Source organism: Grus americana, chromosome 5 (genome assembly GCF_028858705.1).
Source record: "Grus americana isolate bGruAme1 chromosome 5, bGruAme1.mat, whole genome shotgun sequence".
Taxonomy (NCBI): domain Eukaryota; kingdom Metazoa; phylum Chordata; class Aves; order Gruiformes; family Gruidae; genus Grus; species Grus americana.
This window is the reverse complement of record NC_072856.1, coordinates 58,105,566-58,126,793: the sequence shown is the minus strand read 5'-3', so window position 1 is coordinate 58,126,793 and position 21,228 is coordinate 58,105,566. Positions and strand designations below refer to the sequence as shown.

The window sequence follows — 21,228 nt, the reverse complement described above, 5'->3', positions numbered from 1 at the left end:
TGTCAACAGCCAATGGGCAGGATGCAAGTGAAATGTTGAGGCTCCGTTTGCCTTCACTTCTGTTTGTATTTGCTATATCTGAAGATGCTCCTAGATTTTGTTACAGTAATACTTTTCATTTAGAAATTCAGACCTCCTCTGATGTGAGCCCCAAACATTTCCATTTCTAAGTGCAAAAAGTTGATCCCTATGTAATTATAAAGTGGTGCCAGGTTTTAACCACACTACCTTACCTACCCTAGCCCTTTGGAAATGTTTTACTTGCAACAACTTTATATACTAAACATGTTTGTTTAATAAAAATGTTGTTATGATAACTATAAACAACATATTTTTTATATGACTAATGTTTTCATGAAGTTGCTTTCATTTTCACAGGTCACTGCTTCCTTTTCCAGCCTCACAAACAGTTTTCTCAATCATCTTGGGCACTGAGTTGGTGCCTCAGCACTTGGATCTGTGTCCTATGATTTGATCTTCTTTTCAGAGTGTTCTCTCGTTTGTCCCTGTCCATGTGCTGTTTTTCTGACACTTTTTTTTCTTCTTGTGCCACTTTATGACAGCTTTTCTCCATGATGTGCTGTTAAAAGAGGTGAGATATCTGGAAAAAAATTAGGCTTAGTGTGAAAAAAAAGAAGCAACTGACCAATAAACTACCTAGAAAGTAAGTAATTTTTCTTCTAATTTCTTGTGTGTGTGTGTGTGTGTTACTATCTTAAAACCTACATTCATGACTCTCTACAACGTAGGGCATATTTTGTAAATGAACTTAAACACTCTATCAAATTGTAATTATTCATGAATAGTCTCTCTTTATTGTTACTGATATGCATCACACTAACAGAGTTTGATATGCTGATTATAAGAATAAAGTTCATCTGAGGTAACAGACTTTATTCCTTTCTCAGGCATCCAGCCTGGATCTCAGCTTGCAAAGTAAGTACCTCCCCACATCTCATTACCAAAATAGCAACCTTCTTAATCCTTTGCTGTGAAGAACAAAGGTTCGATTCAGTCTCTGGAGCAGAAATAGGATCTTGTTAATGCACTGGCAACTACAGTGTTGTTATTTTTGTTAGAAAAGGGAGAAACAGGAATTTGCTGATATATGTTAGATTAAGGGCTATTATTGTTTTGAGCTTAATCAGATTGTTAGTTGGGCCTTTCCAATGGCAGTTGAAAATCTACAAAATATCTTGCAATTTAATATTCTGGATGAATTCAGGAGCTACTTCCTGGAAATTCAGTTCTATTCTTTGTATCTGTTCTGAAAGACTCACTCAGGGTATCAGTTAAATGGTATATTGCTTACTGTGCAAGTGGTGGAACTAGGAGGAAAGCTCTTCTGTCGCTCTTGCCTGGAGTGCTGGTCTTCCTGGGCTCATTCCACTTGCCATTCAGTGGATCAGAACTGAGACCCAAGGCACCAGCAAGGTACCTAGTGCTCAGCCTTTGCGGAGCACTGACTCAGAAGTGGTCTGTGCATTAGCCGAGTGTCCAGGCTTGAACATGTTACAAGTGATGTATGAATTCACATTTTGAAGTATTAGAGCTCTGATGATGTTTTATAGAGTCTTTTCTTTCTTTTGAAAGATTTGCTGTCAAGTAGCGTTGGGCTGCAGTGAACTGTGGAATTTCGGATCCCTGCGGAGTAGGCTCTCTGTGCCTCTGGCAGCTCATCAGGATAAAGTTGAAATTAGGATTGCAGAGAAGAGCCAGAGGAATTCCACTTGGTGAATTAAATGTTATTGAGCTTGAGGACCTGGAAAAGGGTGAGGGAAGGATCTGGGTGAGCTCCCAAATTGGTATGAATGACTGGCATAGAAGGTATTGCTTAGAGCAAAAATAAATGCAGTGTAACTGATCCGTTGAGACCAGCAAACTGTTTCTGGAAATGACTGGTGGTTGATAATTCTTAGCGATAGGCAAATGCCATACTCCAAAATACGTGTGGTCCATTGTGCAATTCTGTGTGGGTGTGGATCTTTGCAGGTTATTGGCCTATACCCTCTGGCACAAAATGTGTTTGCATAAGTCTTAGCATGTAGAACTTTGGGTGTTTATCTTCATGTGTATGTGAAAGGTTCAGGGTTAAGCGAGGGAGAGCTATCCCAGAAACTGAGGTCACCAGAAGCATTCTGGATAACTGTTCCCAGGCCTGAGTACTAAGATGGCATTTGCAATGAACCTCAATTCTCTGTTTCTATTCCTCATGGTTAGGACAAACGCTGTGTTTGGCCTCCAGGAGATATGACAAAGATATGTCTGTTGATGGAGTATGTAGGCTGAGACTTGTGGCTTGAGTGTGTGGACTTTTATTTGTCACTTGGAAGAGATTTTTGAGCATAGTCTAATGGAATTATGTTGTATTAATTGCTATTTTATCCTGATTGTATGTGTCCCCAGAAGGCTTTAAGTATCAAGTTTTGATAAAACAAGAATGTTTCTAGTGCCAGTAGGATATTTGGGCCCCAGCCTGTTCTCTGTTGCACCACTGTAAAGCTGGGATAATTGTACTGCCTTCTGAGTGACAGTGGCAGAGCTAGAGTAGGACTGGACCTGAGAGAGGAAGCTGTGAGTGTGCGTGTGTCTGCCTTGGGCAGTGAAACAGCTGTCTGAAGAAACAGCTCATGTACTGCTCCAATTTCCCCTTGATGGTTTCCAGCTGTCTTCTTATCCCTGGCATACAAAACAACATTAATTAGCTTCAGCTTATGAAAATAAATGAGAGGCAGTGTGTGTTACTCACCTTATAGTGCTGCACATAAACAACGTGCTACATACAACAAACTGTGATCACAGATGCTGAGTGACATTATAGTTATTAAGCCAGGAGCTGAGTAAAAAGAACGTTCCTGTGGCAAAGTAGTCATAGGCTAGATGGTTTTTCAGACTGTGCAATAGAGGAAGACATGCTTACATGCAGGAGATCAGGGTGTATTGCACCTGGACCACAAATGAGAGCGTCGCAGACTTCATGCTTTGATCATAACAGGTCTTTTAGTATTGACTGAGGCAGAAGAGAGGAAAGAGCTAAATAGAACAGTAAAGGAAGAAGGCGGTATTGCTATTTCCCGAACCAGTAAGCACATACTTGTGGGATATTGACAGTTTTGGGTGTTTTGTTTTTACATTTCTTGCACATTTTTTGATTATAGATCCTAGATGGGCTCCTCAGAGAATACGAAGAATAAGTAGATATAAAACATATTTGAAGAGTTTGCACACCTAGATTTTCCCACCTCTTAGTATATTGTCACCATGTGAGACTGCATGAATGATAGTTTATGCTGCTGTAGCAAGACCTGATACTACCTTGCTGCCCAGGCTGGTAGGAGAGTATCAGCAGAAATTGACTGAAATCAAGAGATGCAGGAGAAAACAGATTAAGGCAGGCATAGAAATCACAGTGTCTTAACACCATTGCTGTTCCCAAAAGCTAGAAAGATTTTACTGAATTGGATGGGCTGCTAAAGGCTCTGTGTAAATCAAATTGGAAATTACAAACTCAAATTTAAGTGAGTATTAGAGACTTAGTGGACAAGGTTATGCAAAAATTGGAATATGTGTGGAGGCTGCAGTCATGATGGAAGAGTTTCTGTGCAAAGGAGAAGAAGGTGTTGACACGTTGGTGCTGCCCAACTGGAAGTTTTGTATAAGGCTGGAGAAATTATCCCTATGATTTAAAAATATGAACAATAAATGAACTACAGATACTAGTGTGGACAATAATGAATCTGGACAAATGTACTACTGAAAACCCAATATTTGATTACTGAGATTATTTGGTAAATTAATGGCCTATTGGGGTCATCAAACAACAAAATTAGATGAATTATGGTTTAAATGTCAAATAGGGTTTTTTTGTTTAGATCGTATAATGTAACCGTGAAGTTCTGTTACGATGGGGAACTTTTTCCTGGACGTGTGTGGAATGTGGAGGAGAAAACAGAGAAGAAAGCAGAAAACTTGTTTGGAAGGGTAGGGGGAACTCTTGGCTTGTATGAATTTTACCTGTCTTACACTTAACTCCTGATGCAAGCTGAGATCAGAAGTGCTGCAGATCTACAAGCAGGTAGTTTCTGCTTAATTTAGTGCATTAACCTAGCTATCCACTGGGTGGAGACGGCAGACAAACTTCCTATTAGGTGTTTTGCTATAAAGATGATGGGTGGAAAGTAGCCCAAAGTCTAGGAAAGTAACAGAGGGACATGGAGGAACTGCACAGGAGGCTGGGGCTGGAGGTGAAAGTGGACAAGATTCAGAAGAAAACCAGTTTTTAGTTCTCACTTGTGCTTTTTCCTCCAGAAAGATAGAGCAATAGGATTTGTGTGCATTGTAGAAAGTTTAATTTTATCAAAGCATTTGATGTTTATCTCATGTCTAAGACTGGTGCAGCTGTAGGAAATCTCATGTGTTGGCTGATTTCCATGACCTTAACCAGAGGGCTTTCAGACTGCAATGCTGAATTCAAATTTATCTATCATCTCATCCGTTCAGTAATACTTTGTGAGGTGCTGTTTTTTTCTGGGCACCTGTCACCTTACGAAATCTGGGAAATTAAATTAGTGAAAGAAGTTTGGTGGAGCATATGTTGGTTTCATAGTTTCATGAGAAACAGACCCTGAAGGAACACGTGCCTCTGAGCAGGAGAGCACTCAGCCTTCCTAGTGGAGCAGGACTCACTGTGAAGTTGGGAAAGTGTCAATGAGGAAGAGTTTCAGTACACAAAGTTAGGAATAATTGTATCAATTCAGAAAGTAAACTACCATGCTCTGACAGGCTTTTCAAACTAGTGAGCAAGGCCAGCCTTTACTGGACTGTGAGAACATTACACAAGAGTCATCCTGCATTTCTACTCCTAACTGCTTGAGTCACTGAAGGTATGTCTACTCAGGGTTTGGCAGGCAGATATGAACTCATTCTGTCCATGCTCCAAGCTGGCTGGGTGAAAGCTGGCTCTGAATGGGAAGCTGTGTAGCCATCATTAGCATGTGGCTGAGCCTGAACTAATAAGTCCTGCTGGGAAGCAGAATATATTAGCTTGGGATCAGCATTACAGGGCTGCAGTTACATGACTTTAGGATTAGAGGTAGCTTCTAACTGGGCGTCTTGCAGCACTTGCAGAGGGAATTGCATCTGCTTGCAAATGTGCATTGGAAGCGCACCCTGAATATATTGGGTGTAAAAATGGTGCCCAAAAGGCTGCCCATTGTTTTAAAAAAAACTCTTGAGTAAAAATCCAGTGCCAAACTGAGGCTTAAACAAACAATGTGCTTTCAGATACTTTCTGTTAGGTCTGAGGCATGATGTATGCTAATATTAGAAGGAAAGACTTAAAACTGTATGTTTGAATGGAAACCCAACCGGTCAGTGGGGAGGACTGTGCAGCCATGACAGATGAGCACCTTGCAGTAATATCTGCCTGAATTAAATGTCACTCCCTATACAGTCCATTACACAAACCACTTTCTCACTTGTATACAGTAAATGGAAAGTGCAAATGACAGCTTATTTATCTGGTGTCCCAAACTCCTAGGTCGCTTAGGTACTTTTGAAGATGTTCTTTTTCAAATTACTTTCTGTAATTCATTTCCATGCCTCTGACTGTCAGAAAAAAAACTGTTTCTAAATAAAATTCATGGGCATTTAAACAATTATTTTGTCTTTAGCCTCAGGAGTCCGTTAGCCGCTATGTTCTTGAAGCAAATTAAAACAATGCATTCTGTAGGATATAAAACTATTCCTAACTGTGGCAGTGGATCACTGCAGTCATTAGATTAATACCAACTATTATCATCCAGGATGCTCATCTGGTTTTACTGAGCTTTGTTAACGAAATGGAAATGTATGATTAAAGTCATCCTGTCTGTCTCTCTAAAGTTGTGCCTGTGAATGAGTCACTGTTTTACAAATGGGTGTTGCCAGACGCTGATATTGAATACGGCTCCAGCCGTCAGAGCTCTGGGTCCAGCACCGCATTCTTGGAGTCCAGACTGGAACACTGAAATTCCCATTGAAATCTGTGGGAATTCTGCATGGCCAAAGCCCAGCTACCTTTATGGCTGGCTGTGGCAGCTCGGAGAGAGATGCAGCTCTATGCAGTAGGAATGTAATAGCTTGGGGACTCAATATGAATTTCATGCATCTCTTCACTTAGTCACTTGAAACCCAAGACAGAATTGAGGATACCACATTCCACTTAAGCTTTGTTTGTTTGAGGTCAGTTGAGTGCCCTCTGCTGTCTCTGGACGTGACACCTTCTGCTCCACTGGCAAAGTTGCAGCTGTGGTTTCCGTGCTCGCTGGGCACAAGAACTATTTGCACAGAGCAAGCCCCAGTGTGTCAGTCGGCTTGCCTGCCCGGCCCACTGCAGTGGCCCTGGCTGTCCGCAAGAAGGGTGGAATGTGCTTCAACCTTTTGGCAGATATATAGCTATTTGCATGCCTCAAAGTAAATAGCTCCCAAAGATCTCCGGGTGGAGCTGCTCACAGAAAGCTGTGTCTTATGAGCAAGGTTGACCCAATAGTTAATTTTGCTTGTTTGCTTCACATACAAGATAGGGTTTGAATAGTCCTGTCCTTGGGGAATTTCACATCTGGATTCAAACTCTTTATGGCTACTGTCCCCTAATCTGTGCCATGGGCTGTTCCCAAGTCCTAGTTCTGTACTTTTCCAAGCTTTGTGTTTCATGTTGTCCCCTCAGGGGCATTTGTAAAAGTGGGAGGGCCAGATTGGTAGTTGTAAGAAAGAGAAGTATCATCACTGACGTCAATGCAGCTCTACCACTTCACATTTGCAAGGGATAAGGCCCGTCTACCAGTGTCACAGTCTGCTGGGGAGGAGGGGAGGCAGCCTGAGAAGTGTTGGGTTTGAGCTTCACCAAGTGACAAACAGAGAGTCTGAGCCCAGTAGCCAGACACGTTATAAAACAGGCTGTTGGAGAGACAGCTCTGTGTGGAGGCTTGAGTCTTGATTTACTCCTGGTCATTGTCCTGATATTCCATGGCTTTAAGACAATTTTAAAAAAAACTTAATATATGGACTTCTGTGAGGGTAATTGGCTGAGACCTCTTGTGTGATCTCTGGGTGGTCTCATGTGGCATAGGAGGCCAGTTGTGCACATAGCTGCTTTTGTGCAGTTGGGTAAGGCTGTAGTGGAAAATGCAAGGCTGGTTGCTGGTGCTCTGTGTTACCAAATGTATGGCTACACATAGGTTTGAAGTAATTTAAAGCTTCCAAATCCTTTACCCATCTTAAGATTTATTAAATATTTTTGAAAGCATGAGTTTAAGGGAATAGTCCTGAATAGAAAGGAAGTGAGACTGAAAGCTCTGAGTAAAGCAAAAGAGAACCAGGATTTTCTTGGGTGCAAAGGGGAGTAGAGGAGGGGGAAAAGGCCACTTGGTAATAGCACATCCTTTCAGAGACCCACTAGTGCTGTTCCCAGAACTCTACCTGTTTGGTGCATTTCTTCTCCTGTCCTTTTGCTCATCTGAACAGTCTCTCCAGAAATCAGCAATTGGGAACACATAAGAAGTAATTCTCTTTGCCAGGTAAATGGGAACAATAGCGGAGTGGGAAAGAATGAATCACTGCCATTAAAAAGAAAACTAGAGTTGCTCTCATAATCAACACAATGCAGTGTCTATTCTCAAATGTCAGGGCTAATAACTCACCATTTACAAATTAGATTTAACCCCCTCCCACACAAACCCACATAGTCCTTGCTAGCCTTCAAGCTTAGGTCATAGCTGCCTTTCTCTGAGGGCCACCAATAAAACCTTCAAAATATATCTCCTCCAGACAGTCTGGTTGCTTTCAAGATTGAATACTCCTCCCCTTTTGTCTTTGGATTTTGTTTTAGTTACAGCTACATCACTGAAAAATGTGGAAATGTCTTTGAAAGGCCATCTAAGGCCCTAATTATCCTTAATGTAAGAGGACCATTATCATCTACAGATGAAATGAATAATACAACAAGTAAGAAAGATTCCAAAGTTTTGGTTACCTTAATAAATTCCTAAACGTGAAGGAACTCACAGATCTTTATCCAATGCAACCAGAAATTATTAATGCAGGTGGGAGTATCAAAAGCTTGGGTGTTTCAACTGGTATCTTACAACATCTTCTGTTGAGACAGTATTTTTCATCCAGTGTACTGATGGATTGTAACTATAGCTGCCCAGAAAAGATGTAATATGGATGCCAGTTTCCTAGATAACCATCATGTAGGTGTAGAACATGAGATGCTGCTAATTTCAGATGCTCATCAGGATATTAATAGCATCCTTACTTTGAAAGTAATGGGCTTGTTTGAATTCCTAGTCCTGAAATATAGGAAACATTCAGGATATGTTTTTCAACCAGGATGTCTTTTAAAGTGAAGTTGAAACAGGTAACTGGAAAAAAGGATGCAGAAGCAAACTTGGGACTAATTAGTAAAGTCCATTTAACAGATTCTGCTTGCCCAGTTGAGCACAAGCAGTTTTTTATTAATTAATAAATCATTCTCTCTTTCTCTGCAGACTGAGAATTCTTCAAAGTGGTTTACATGCAGTTCTTAGCACAGCTGCTTGCTGGGGGTGTGTGCTCTGTGTGGGGGATCTATCAGCAGCCTGGCTACCTCTGTGTGATCTTGGGTAAGGCCTGGATAAAAATCAAAGGCCAGATTGTTCTGTTTTAGCAAATGTGTTGCCTGGGGCCTGCTAATTAATAGAATGTCTAGGAATGTCATACATCTATTGAAAAAAAAAAAAAGCGTCACTTGAAAATTGCTATTGTTTTAATTGAATGTTATAATTTTCACATAGTGACCGATATCTCAGCCTACCAGTCTTTTTGAAAGAGCAAACTGGAACATGGGAAAACAGGCCACTCATAGGGAAACACTGTCTGGTTTTAAGTTATTTTTTAACATAGGTCTCACAGAGCCATAAATGCTCCCACATGTTGACTGGGGGCCTTATCCTGAAATCCAAACTTGTGTTTCATTCTTATGAGTTATTCCATCATAAGTCAGTGCCGGAGGCTGACTGTAAACAGGAGTTGCAGAATTGGCCTTATTTTGACCAAGCAATAGAGCATAACTCTGGGAACATTTGCTGGTGATATGGCACTTAGTAACATGGGCAGACCAGCTGAAACTCCGAGGTTGTGCATGGCGGTAGGCATGCAGGATTGTCTACCAGTAAGTGTTTGCAGGATTGGGTGGTAGGTGGTCCTACTTTATTTGCTGTTTTAACAGAAGTCTGGTACTTGTTATGGAGTGAGTTAGTTCCTCTGGGAAAGGTGGGTGTAACTTGTCAGGACATGAAGGATAACTAACCTCAGACATTTGGGAAGTTGTGTGTGTGTGTTTTGGATGCATATGATTTTGTTATGTAAAATAGTGAGGCTCACCCCCCTCTCTGCCTGATCGTGCCCTCTTGTGGGTTTCTGCACAGTTCTTTTGAAGGAGAAGGGTAGCTCATATGATGAGGTGAGAAAGAAGATGAATGGAAATAGAAACCGGGAGGAATCAGATCTTCAGCTGAATAGCTATAAGGGCTTCTAGTATTAAATTTTTTTTTTTGTCCTGTGTCACTGGGCCTATAGGGAAAAAAATGAACATTATCTAAAGGTTACATCTTGATTTTTACAGAATAATTTGGCCATGATTTAATTGTGCATGATGAGAGACATTTTGTATGATATCCCACTGTAAGTATTCCTCAAATGCATCCACATGCTGTCAGAAGAAGCTAAAATCCTTCTTTTTCTTCTCTGTGTAACTCTTGGATTGGCAGATACTTTTCATGTGATTTGTTTCTATCAGTGCGTTACAGCACGGTTGTGTGCTCTGGGCCATGGGTATAATTTTGAAGGCTTCTTATGTTGAAAACTCCCTCAGTTGGCAAATGGATCATTCAGTGCTAGATTTTCTGGGAACCCGGCAAATATGGAGGTAGAAAGAAGCAATGGAGAATGAGGGGGAGTATCTTTTTTTCTGTCCAATACAGTTGTAGTATCTCTGCAGCACTGTGCTTTAAGTACAGTATGCTGTTCTTGGCTTTTATAAGAGTTCTGGAAGAGTTTTGTGCACTGCACAGTCTGATTGACAAAGAGGTTTTCTGTCCTCGCGTGACCTTCTTTTAATTTAAAAAAAAAATCAATAAAAGTTCAGCCACACAGCAAGGGATGAATTTAAAGACTGCACACCATGTGACAATGGTAAAACTTTCATAATAGCCATCATATTTGTTGGTTTAAAAATCAACTTCATTGTCATAGTTAATAGTTTGCAGCTGCTGTACAACAGAGGCAAATTGCTATGTATGTGTCAGTCTTAAACGCAAGTAAGATCCACTGACTAGGACAACTTGGTTAGTTTTTCCTATCTATTGGTAGTATTGCTGATCATCATCTCTACGCGATGAGAGGAATTCATTGCCACATTTCAGCACTGCTGAGCTGACTATGTGATCTTGCAAGTAAAATAAACTTGTTTTCAGTGCCCTGCCAAAGTATACTCCATGACATCCCGTTAAAAAGGCTTCCAGGGTCGTGTATAAGTAGGTGCAGTCCCCCTGAAAATGTAAGGGATATCATCAGCATTGATTTAACTAATGAAGTTACATGAAAAGTGTTAAAGAATCAGAATTTATCACCTAATGTGAAGCTCAGGAGTAAAATAACCCTTGTTGGAAGATCACCAGGTAAGTTCACTGCCAACTTACAACTTATGAAAAGTATTTGTAATTTGCACCAAGTTCATATCAGATGGAAATGGGAAGTAGATGGCACAATCTCTCTCCATCATGCTGGTGATGTGCAGAAGGTGTGTAAGGTCAGAATGGTCCAGTGGCCAAAGTGTAGCAGCAGGCTGAGGGCAAGCAGAGGAGTATGTGAAGTGCCTGCTGGTTATCCTGGACTGGGGACCATCCATGAAAGCCTTCCTAAGGTATTGGGAGTTGTGGCAACAGCAGGCAATTATGTCTAAAGGGATGTGTTGTGCCTTTAAGCTGAGCAAATATAGTGTTGTTTAGATTTAGGGAGATTCTGCTTTACTTTTCCTCCTCCCTACTGTATCTGCTGTTAGATCAGAACTGAGCTAAAGCTGCAGAGTAAAATGTGAGGAGTATCCCTTTTGAGCTATCACAGAAGGACTGTGGTTATTTAAAGAGTATCCCTTGGTGTTAAAGGCACCTGTCTCTGTGTGAAGAACTCAGGGAGTTCAATAAATGCAGGTCAGGCTGTCCAGGATGCTGTGTTTTCATGGCTGAAGCTCAGTTTTTCCTTCAAGAAAGCCAACAGTAGACGAGTGAGAAGGTTTAATGACTGAGCTTACAAGAAGACAGTGCTTTTAGTGCTGAAGTCAAAGACTCAGAGCCCAAAGGGTGGGAAAAATTCCCCAGGGAAAAGACAGCCCACACAGTCCTGCACTGGATTACTGTCAGTGCTACTTCACTTATTTAAGTGAGGTTTCTGATGTGTTTCCTGGGACAGAACCTGACCCTCAGGTCTCATTTACAATTCAGAGAACTTCAGTTTGGCATTTCTGTGCACATTGTGTAATTGCAATAATTTAAGTCTTATTATCCCTTCACGCTTGGTTAATTTGTCAATGTGCTAGTTTGTTCTATTCACATAGAGACCATGACTAGCACTGAAGTCTAAAGTAAATACATGGGATCTCTAGTTAATCTGTGCTTACTTTTCCCCCTGGCCTTCTGTCTCCTGGTTTGAGGAGGTTGCTCTGTTTTACAAACAAATGGAAGTGTATGCCACAAGATGAGTAGAACCTTCAAAACACCCTGTTCAGCTTGTAGAGGGTCCTAGAAGAGTGGCTCCATGGAGTCTGGAAATACTTAAAGAGTAGGTACTTCTCCTCATTCCTTAACTGTATTCCGCATCCTCTTGATGGAGTTTCCTAGCCCTGAGGAGGGAGGGACATCTGGACTGAGCCCAGGTAATTTGTAAGTAATTTCACAATTACATCAAATGTCCTTTCGTCAGCAAGAGTGAAGAGGGAAGGGAGATATACTCCTCCTATTAGAAAAGGTGGTGCAGATGTCTGGAAGATAACAGCTGTAGATACGTTGGAACTAGTCCTTTTGTATTAGAGCTGCCTGTATTTTTCTGTTTCTTGGTATAGAGCATCTTGCAGATTTTTGACCAATAGTTCTCTGTCTCTGAAATCCATGAGTGTTTCCTGAAGACTGTTGACAACTAGCCATGTTGTTTTCCCTTGCTGGAAGTCATTCTTTTCTGAAGACTACTTCATCTGAGCCTACAAGACCAGTAGGCCTCTGTGATTAGAGAAAGAGGGTGGACTTTGTCTAACTAAATGTAAATGCATCTGAAATGTAAAAGTCTGCTTTTATGGTAGTCCTTGAGCATCCTTTTATGATCTGTGGATATGCAGTCCATACAGTCAATGGACTGTAGGGGCCGGCTCTACTTATCCTAAAGCAGATGTGTAAAATGTCAGATTGACTCTGTCCATAACAGTGTCTGTATCTACTGACTAGATGGAAGACTGAGGCGAGATGAACACCCCCAGATTCTTTGTCTTCTTCTCACAGTGGTGGAGCAGTTTACAGAGGTGGTCTGTATTTCATCTTCCTTCTCAGGTTGCCTTCCTTCTCTCCTCTAAATATTGACAGAACTTTTCAGGGCAGGCGTGAAGTCACTCTGTTGAATATAAATTTTGATTTTTCTCATTGTAGCTTTGCCTGGGACAACACATAATCTACTGACATTTTGGAACTCCAGGAGAAAACCAGAATGTTTTCACCAGCAAAGGTCTCTTGGAATTGGTTGAAAGAAGAATGGAACAGTCCTGGTTCTTGCGCTTCCTTTTCTTAAGGTATTTTTCCTCCTATTTGATTTCCAAAGAGGAGTCTGATTTTCATTTCACATTGTCCCACCCCTGTGGCATTTTTGACATTGGCCAGAAATGTGAAGACTTGAATTGGAAAGGTGTCATCAAAACAATGACTAGATATACTTGGAAGAAAGGTTTATTATTTGGCTTGCTGCCGCTGAGAGCTGCTAATTACCAAGCAATTACGACCAGACATAATTTTTCATTGTCTAAAGCTGCCTCTTGGGTTTAATATCTGACTGAAAACAAAAGGCAGAAAATTTTTTAGGAGTTCAAAAGAGGCCAAGAGATGTATAAATATTTCCTCAGGGCATCCGTTGCTACCTTGGACTTCAAGGCCAGGAGGTTGGCTGTCATTGTCTCCTTAGAAAGCATTGTCGGCTCCAGTAGTCTGATCCATCTTTTCTCTCCTGGGTTCTCAAATAATCAAATCATAAAAGTAGTTTGGGAAATACATTTTGCGTCTGTAACTCCTGTGATCTTTGGATGCTTCAGGAGTCAAAACTCCGCATGGATTTGCCACAGCTGAGGGCTGTGCATTTGACTCAAAAATCCTTTTGCACACAAATTAGAGGGCAACCAGTGCAAAACAATGTGGTTATAATGCATTAACTAAGCAGGAAGCATGGAGATCAGTCTCTGCTGTGTCAGGAAACAATTTGTCTGTGGAAATGGCATGGCACAGTGCTTGGGAAGACAATGCTGCGAGCAACGTTCAGTAGGCTGGCTGCTCAAGAAGGTCCTACAGGGGCACTGTCAGTGAATCAATAGGCCTGATTTATCACTGTATTATATTAATTCTACTCCAGGGTGAGTCCATTCAAGTCAGTGAATCTATCCTAGGGTAAAACTGGGGAAAAACAGTGCCTCATCCCTCTTGCTTTCTGCATGAAGTGCTTCCACAGAGCCACATCAATTCTTTCAGTTCTATCCTCTTCAGGGCCCAGCTGTGACAAGGTGGGAGCTGGAAGCCTCTCAGCATTGCTTAGAGGAGTTAAGGTATAATCCTGGTACTGGCAGAAATTTCTGAACCCCAGGTTTGCCTGCTAATCCTTAAAAAATGATGAAGATACATGAATCTTACAGTGTGGTTCTTGAGAAGTAAGGCACTTTGAAAATAGGTTTTACTGTTGGGATGGAACACCAGAGGCTGTCACACCACTAAACTGAGAATAAACAGAGAAGAAAGCCTGCACAAGAATACCCATGAAAGTGGGTATAAATGAGGGAGGGAGTAAACTCTTGCCTCCAAATGAAGAGTCTGGCATTTGCCTGTAACAACGTGCAGGTGCTTTGCCAGCATGAAGAATAGGACTGAGAACTAGAAATCTGTGTCTCCATGTTCGTCTTTCAGCAGTCTTCCAAGCACACACATTTTCATTCAAAATTGCTACCAAGCTGTTTATGATAGATCTGTGCCAACTGCACTGTTTTATGTAGCCATCTAAGCCAAATCATTGTGACCTGATGTGACTCAGTTTTTTAAGAGGGCGCGCCTTCAGAATTCTCATTTTCTTCAGTAAAAAGTGAAACAGTGGGAAAAGTATTGGAATGGATCTGAAAACAGTGCAGCATTCTTATGCAGAGGCAAGAGTGCCATTGACTAGAAGAAAATCTGTTTCGGGCGTGTTTTTCAAAATGAGTCTGAAATGTTTGTTGGAAAAATATCAGGAATCTTAGACTTAAGTGAACTAATTCACATGCTCTGATTTTGTCTATATCTGTGGTATTGGGGAGTGAAACAACAGATTCTCAGTGCTCTGTTCCTGAAGGTTTAGTTCACTTTTTGTTACCTGCATGAACATTTATTTAAGAGCATATGTGAAGTCTGGTTTTTTCTCTCTATTTTTTCCCCCTCTTTCTTTCTCTTTCTCTCTCTCCATATTTCTCTGAATATAAGTCTTATACCTCTGTGTGAATTTAAAACCTATTAGAGATATGGAGAATGACTAAGTGGAAAAGGTCCTTTTTTGGTCAAATATGATACTGTTTTTCTTGGATTTATGTATTCAGCTGTTTAGATATGTTCTCATGCATAGATGATAGGTGATTATGCATTTTATTCTTGTTTCCTCAAATACTACTGGACAAATCAACAGTAAATTTTTCTAAAGTTCTTCAAATTGAGGTTAAATGCTTTCCAGGTCATAAATCCTTTTGGTCAGTGTAAGATGTTTTGATACTTAGTTGAAATCTGTCACCATCTTTCTTTTCAGTACCTCTACGTGGTTTTAGTTTCATCTGAGACTGAACTGAACATTTTAGCACTGTCAGAATTTGTAATCAGCAGTTGGTTTTATGTGCAGTGTTGCTGGGTTGATTTGTTTTTCAGAGGTTCCCACTACAACAGATACAAATAAAAATGGCTGGGGTTTTTTCCCATGCCAGCCTGAGACTTTTTTTTTTTTTAAATGCAGTAGTTGATGAGACATTTCCTTCTGATGGAATTAGATTCAAAAGCATAATTGATTAAATAAGTAGGAGGAGATTACCTAAAATGACCTTTCAGCCGGAATCTTTATTTGAATGGGAAAAAGATTTTTTTGAATGTACTTCCAGATAGTATCTACATTTCTTAGAAACTTGCAGGGCTTTTTGTGGGAAACCCCCAAACTATTTTTGTGTGGCTTTGGCCAAAAATATTTGGTTTTCTCTTACCAAATTTCAAAAAGGTTGAATAGTTGGCTTTTCTGAAGGAAAGGCAATACTTTCCATAAAGAAAAATCCCCATTTTCTTTCTAGCACTGCTTTTTTCACATTTCTGACAAGCAAAAGAGTACAAAAGTACCTGGAAGTACAGCTGTTGTATCATGAAATTTCAAAGTAAAAATAAGATTTACAGTCTTTTGAGTTTTCACCTGCTGCAGCAGTGTGTTAGGCTCACACTTTCACTTAAATGCAAGTATAGATTAGTGTTTCTGCCACTGCATCACTGCAAATAACATTATGGTTTATTGCCAGTGATACCAGTCATGAGGAATAGAGGCTGTGGTTGCCTAAACAATCAGTACTATTAATAAAAAGGACCAGTTGCCCTTTTCATACCACTCACTTGTGATTGCTTGAGTGTTCATGTCAGTACAAAAGTTGTCAGATGAGGAAACTTTGCCAATTGAAAACTAATAATGAGGAAAAAGGAAAATTAATGTGGGCATGAGAGTGTGACATGAACAGGTAACAGACACCATGTATTTTGTTTGAAGTATGAATTTATATTGCTTTGAAATTGCAGTTCAGAGGTGAGATGTGCTTGAGATTACGCGCTTGAGATTATGCCGTCTTGATACCACATTGAACTACAGATGTTCAGTTGTATGAGGCAGTTCATAGAATCATAGAAGCATAGAATCACAGAAGCATAGAAGCATAGAATCATAGAAGCATAGAAACATAGAATGGTTTGGATTGGAAGGGACCTTAAAGATCATCTAGTCCCAACCCCCCCTGCTATGGGCAGGGACACCCTCCAACAGATCAGGTTGCCCAAAGCCCCATCCAACCTGCCCTTGAACACTTCCAGGGATGGGGCATCCACAACTTCTCTGGGCAACCTGTTCCAGTGCCTCACAACCCTCAGAATTTCCTCCTAATATCTAACCTAAATCTACCCTCTTTTAGTTTAAAGCCATTACCCCTTGTCCTATCACTACATGGCCTTGTAAACAGTCCCTCTCCAGCTTTCTTGTGGGCCCCCTTTAGGTACTGGGAGGCTGCTATAAGGTCTCCCTGGAGCCTTCTCCTCTCCAGGCTGAACAACCCCAACTCTCTCAGCCTGTCCTCATAGGAGAGGTGCTCCAGCCCTCTGATCATCTTTGTGGCCCTCCTCTGGACTCGCTCCAACAGGTCCACGTCCTTCTTATGTTCTCTCCAATTTAGAGACAAGGTTGCTGTGTGGGACAGTGTCAAATGCTTTGCACAAGTCCAGGTAGATGAAGTCAGTTGATCTTCCCTTATCCACCAATGCTGTATCCCCGTCATAGAAGGCCACCAAATTTGTCAGGCATAATTTGCCCTTAGTGAAGCCATGTTGGCTGTCACCAATCACCTCCTTATATTCCATGTGCCTGAATATAGCTTCCAGGAGGCTCTGCTCCATAATCTTGCTGGGTACAGAGGTGAGACTGACCAGCCTGTAGTTCCCTGGGTCTCCCCTTTTTTTTCCTTTTTAAAAAAGGCGGTTATGTTTCCCCTTTTCCAGTCAGTGGGAACTTCACTGGACTGCCATGACTTTTCAAATATGATGGAGAGTGGCTTAGCAACTTCATCTGCCAGTTCCCTCAGGACCTGCAGATGCAACTCATCAGGTCCCATGGACTTCTGTACCTTTGGGTTCCTTAGATGGTCTCGAACCTGATCTTCTCCTAAAGTGGGCAGTTCTTCATTCTTCCAGTCACTGCCTTTGCCTTCTGCAGCTTGGGCCCTGTGGCTAGAGCACTTGCTGATGAAGACTGAGGCAAAAAAGTTGTTGAATACCTCAGCCTTCTCCATATCCGGGTAACCAGGTGCCTCATTTCCTTCTGGAAAGGGCCCACATTTCCCCTAGTCTGCATTTTATCACTGGCATACCTATAAATGCTTTTCTTGTTGTCCTTGGCATCCCTGGCCAGATTTAATTCTATCAGGACTTTAGCTTTCCTAACCTGATTCCTGGCTGCTTGAACAGTTTCTGTCTATTCCTCCCAGGCTACCTGCCCTTGCTTCCACCCTCTGTAGGCTTCCTTTTTATGTTTGACTTTGTCCAGGAGCTCCTTGTTCATCCATGCAGGCCTCTTGGTGTTTTTGCCTAATTTCTTTTTTGTTGGGATGCATTGCTCCTGAGCTTGGAGGAGGTGATCCTTGAATACTAACTGGCTTTTTTGGGCCCCTCTTCCCTCCAGGGCTTTGTCCCATGGTACTCTCTACCTAGCAAGTCCCTGAAGAGGCCAAAGTCTGCTTTCCTGAAGCCCAGGGTAATGAGCTTGCTGTGCACTCTCCTCACTGGTTTAAGGATCTTGAACTCGACCATTTCATGGTCACTGCAGCCAAGGCTGCCCTTGAGCTTCACATTCCCCACCAGCCCTTCCTTGTTGGTGAGAACAAGGTCCAGCATGGCACCTCTCCTCGTTGGCTCCTCTATCATTTGGAGAAGGAAGTTATCACCAATGTGTTCCAGGAACCTCCTGGATTGCTTATGCCCTGTTGTGGGCATATCCTTCCAACAGATGTTGGGGTGGTCGATGTCCCTCATGAGGACCAGTGCTTGTGAATGTGAGGCTGCTCCTATCTGTCTGTAGAGGGTCTCATCCACTCAGTCTTCCTGGTTGAGTGGCCTTTAGCAGACCCCCACTATAGTGTCACCTGTCCCTGCCCTCCCTTTAATGCTGACCCATAAGCTCTCAGGTGGCTCCTCACCCATCCCCAGGCAGAGCTCCATGCACTCCAGCTGGTCATTGACATAGAGGGTGACACCCCCTCCCTGTCTTCCCTGCCTGTCCTTCCTAAAGAGCCTGTATCCTTCCATTCCAACACTCCAGTCATATGTGCCATCCCACCACGTCTCTGTGATGCCAATAATATCATAGCCCTGCAGGCGTACGCACATCTCTAACTCCTCTTATTTATTCCGTGTTCTGTTTGAAAACATGGTTTGGACTATACCTGCTGGATAGTGTATTTTGTGGGATATTTCAGCAGGTCAGCATATAATGACAATCCTGATCATGAATCTTACTCCTGTATGAGTGAAAGAGATTGTGAAGTTGAGGGTACAGATGTGTATCTTTCACCTAGATTTCTGCCTTCTAATGTCCTTCAGTTCCTATAGAAGCTGCCTGGACTTTTTTTTGCTAGTCTGTGTTGCCCTTCCTAGACAGACAGAGGGGGTGCTCAGGTGCTTTTTCCCCTATCCTTGTCTCAGTAGGTTGTGGGGATACGTTTACAGAGCCTGAAACTGCTTTGCAGAAGGTTAGAGTACAATATTGCTGCTATTCTGCCTACTTCTTATTTTAAACCAAGGGATTGAATCCCCTGACTTCTCTAAATCAGGGTTGGAGCCTTCCGTTATGACTGAAATGAAGATGAAGGCTTAAATGCAGGGATTATATAGTTAAGATGTGGGTTTAGAAAATACCCTTTTATGCCATCAGATAATTTTGTGATATTTCTGTAAAGAAGGCTCTTCAACAAAAACTGGAAGGAATTCAGCAGTGAGGAATTCCAGCAGTGAGAATTTGAGATGTTTGGGAAATCAGGAGCAAAATGAAACTTAGGTCTTAGAAGTGGTGAGTTTTTTTGTTTTTTTTTTTTTTCTGATGCCAAAAAGCAAGCCAAGTTATTTTGTCCTGAATAATCTGTAGATTTAATCTCTCTTGAAATGCCCAAGGGGTTCTCTGACAGAGTTTTGGAATCTGTGGTTCTACTTGGTGCTGTGTTTTACAGCTTCATAACAAAACTCTGAAGCTGATTTCTGCAATGGATAAAGCGGAGTTCAATATGTATTTGATCTCTTTTAATAAGTAGAAACCTTAACCATTCTGTAAACAAAGACTGAGCCCAGTGTGACTATACTAAAAAAAAATAAAATATTTTATTGGATTGTGGAAGTAGTGTATCTTGTATCTTCTTCACTTATTAAAACATAAGGCCTTAATTTCAGAGCTAAGAATAAGGAAGATGACAAAGAATAAGACTGGATTGGAAACTATGCAGCCTGTGCCTAACTCCAGTGAAAATAGTTATGGTTGAGTCATTTTGATGAGAGCATGTACAGCAAATGATCTAGAATTCAATAAATATGTGTATTTAAACATATGGATGCAATGGTTACCTGAGGAATACCTGAGAACAGTATTTTAACCTGTATAGCTTTTTTCCTTTACTATGAAAATGTATACTTTTGTATATATTTCCTTCCTCTTTCCCACATTCTAAGAAATGTTAAGGCCAGAAACAGCTTATTCTGTAACTTCTCATTGGAGACTGAACATGGCATATCCTTCTTCAAAATCCAGCTCTTCTCCAGCACATCTGCCAGTAGTGGACGTTGACCTTCTCTTTCCTGCTGTGGGCAGACGTCATTCAGTTCAGGAAATATCAGGGACATGACACACACCCGGCTTAGTTCAGCAACAGTGACCCTACAAGACATGGCCTTGAAAAACTTACTGTGCTGTAAAGTCAGGATCTCTGTTTGAACATTTCTATTGGATACAGTCTTTGGCGTGGTTAGCAAGGTTAGCGGCAATTTAATCTTTGCACTTTCTTTCTCTTTGAGCTATACATGGGACTAACAGTCGGAAAAGCTAATGAGCATATGTATAGCAGATATTTTGAACTTTCAGTGTCTCTGAGGTACTTAGGTAAACAAAGGTAGGGCAAAATTTTGTAGAGAGGTAATGTCTTTTACTAGGACAAATGATAGAACTCGAAAGGAACAGAAACTCTCACACTGAAAACTTCTCGCTTTTTTCCAACTTTTGCATTAGTTGCTCTGGTGATGTCTGCAGCAATGTAAATTCACTATTTTTGTTTTGTTTTGTTACTATTAAAGATTTATTAAGTTTAAAGGCAGAACAGAAAGTAATTTAACTATCTGCATTGTGTAATATGAGGCTATCCTAAGGTATATAAGCTTTTCTGAAATCTGATAGTGCATTTCACTTTGTGTATCTATCATAAAAAGTATTTGGAATAAACACAAAGAATTTTGGGACTGTGGTATTTTACTAGGAATATATGTACTTAAATGTCTAATCAGGTGAGGATGAAACATACGAAAGACATGATGTATGTATTAGGTACCCTTATTTTAGGAACTACCTGAAGTTATGTGTCTGACCCCACCACTTCCATGTGCCATCGTAGAAATCCTGGTTCACTCAAGTGTTAAGTTCACTGCTATTCAGGAAACTGTTTCTTTGGATTCTGTTTTCTCTGTTTTTAATAAATCTTGGTTTTGGATAGGATCACTCTTGCCTAGGTAATTTTACAAAAATGTCTGTAGAATGCTGAGAAGCTCATCAGCTTTATGAAGAAGACCTTAAGAGTTTCCAGAACTTAAAAGTTCCTCACAGTGCCAATCATTAGACAGGAAAGAGATGATTCTGTTATGCTTTAGTAAATTTTGCCTGCCATCAGGCTATAGTGAACAAATAAAAAAAATGCAGAAGTCCACAGACTAAGGAAAGGCTGGAAGTTGGTATTGGTGAGTGGCAATATAATATAAGACAATATGAAAAATGTCTAATTTCTGCTTGGCTAAGCACCAATAAACTCTTGCAGCACATGAGGAATGCCATCCCTTATCCATCACGTCAGACGGAGCATTAGTCACAAAAGGAGCTATGTGACTTGCTGATATATCAGCGTAGGGGAAATCTTCA

The 21,228-nt window shown here is 41.1% G+C and overlaps 1 long non-coding RNA gene across 1 annotated transcript in view; it reads left to right on the top strand.

Annotated features, from left to right (window-relative positions):
* Positions 1 to 581: 581 nt before the first annotated feature.
* Positions 582 to 21,228, top strand: part of LOC129207629 (uncharacterized) — a 224,988-nt gene continuing 204,341 nt past the window's right edge. Inside the window, exons 1-3 of the long non-coding RNA XR_008577489.1 lie at positions 582 to 664; positions 909 to 936; positions 12,711 to 12,850. This is a non-coding gene — a long non-coding RNA (uncharacterized LOC129207629). The remainder of the gene's footprint in view (positions 665 to 908; positions 937 to 12,710; positions 12,851 to 21,228) is intronic.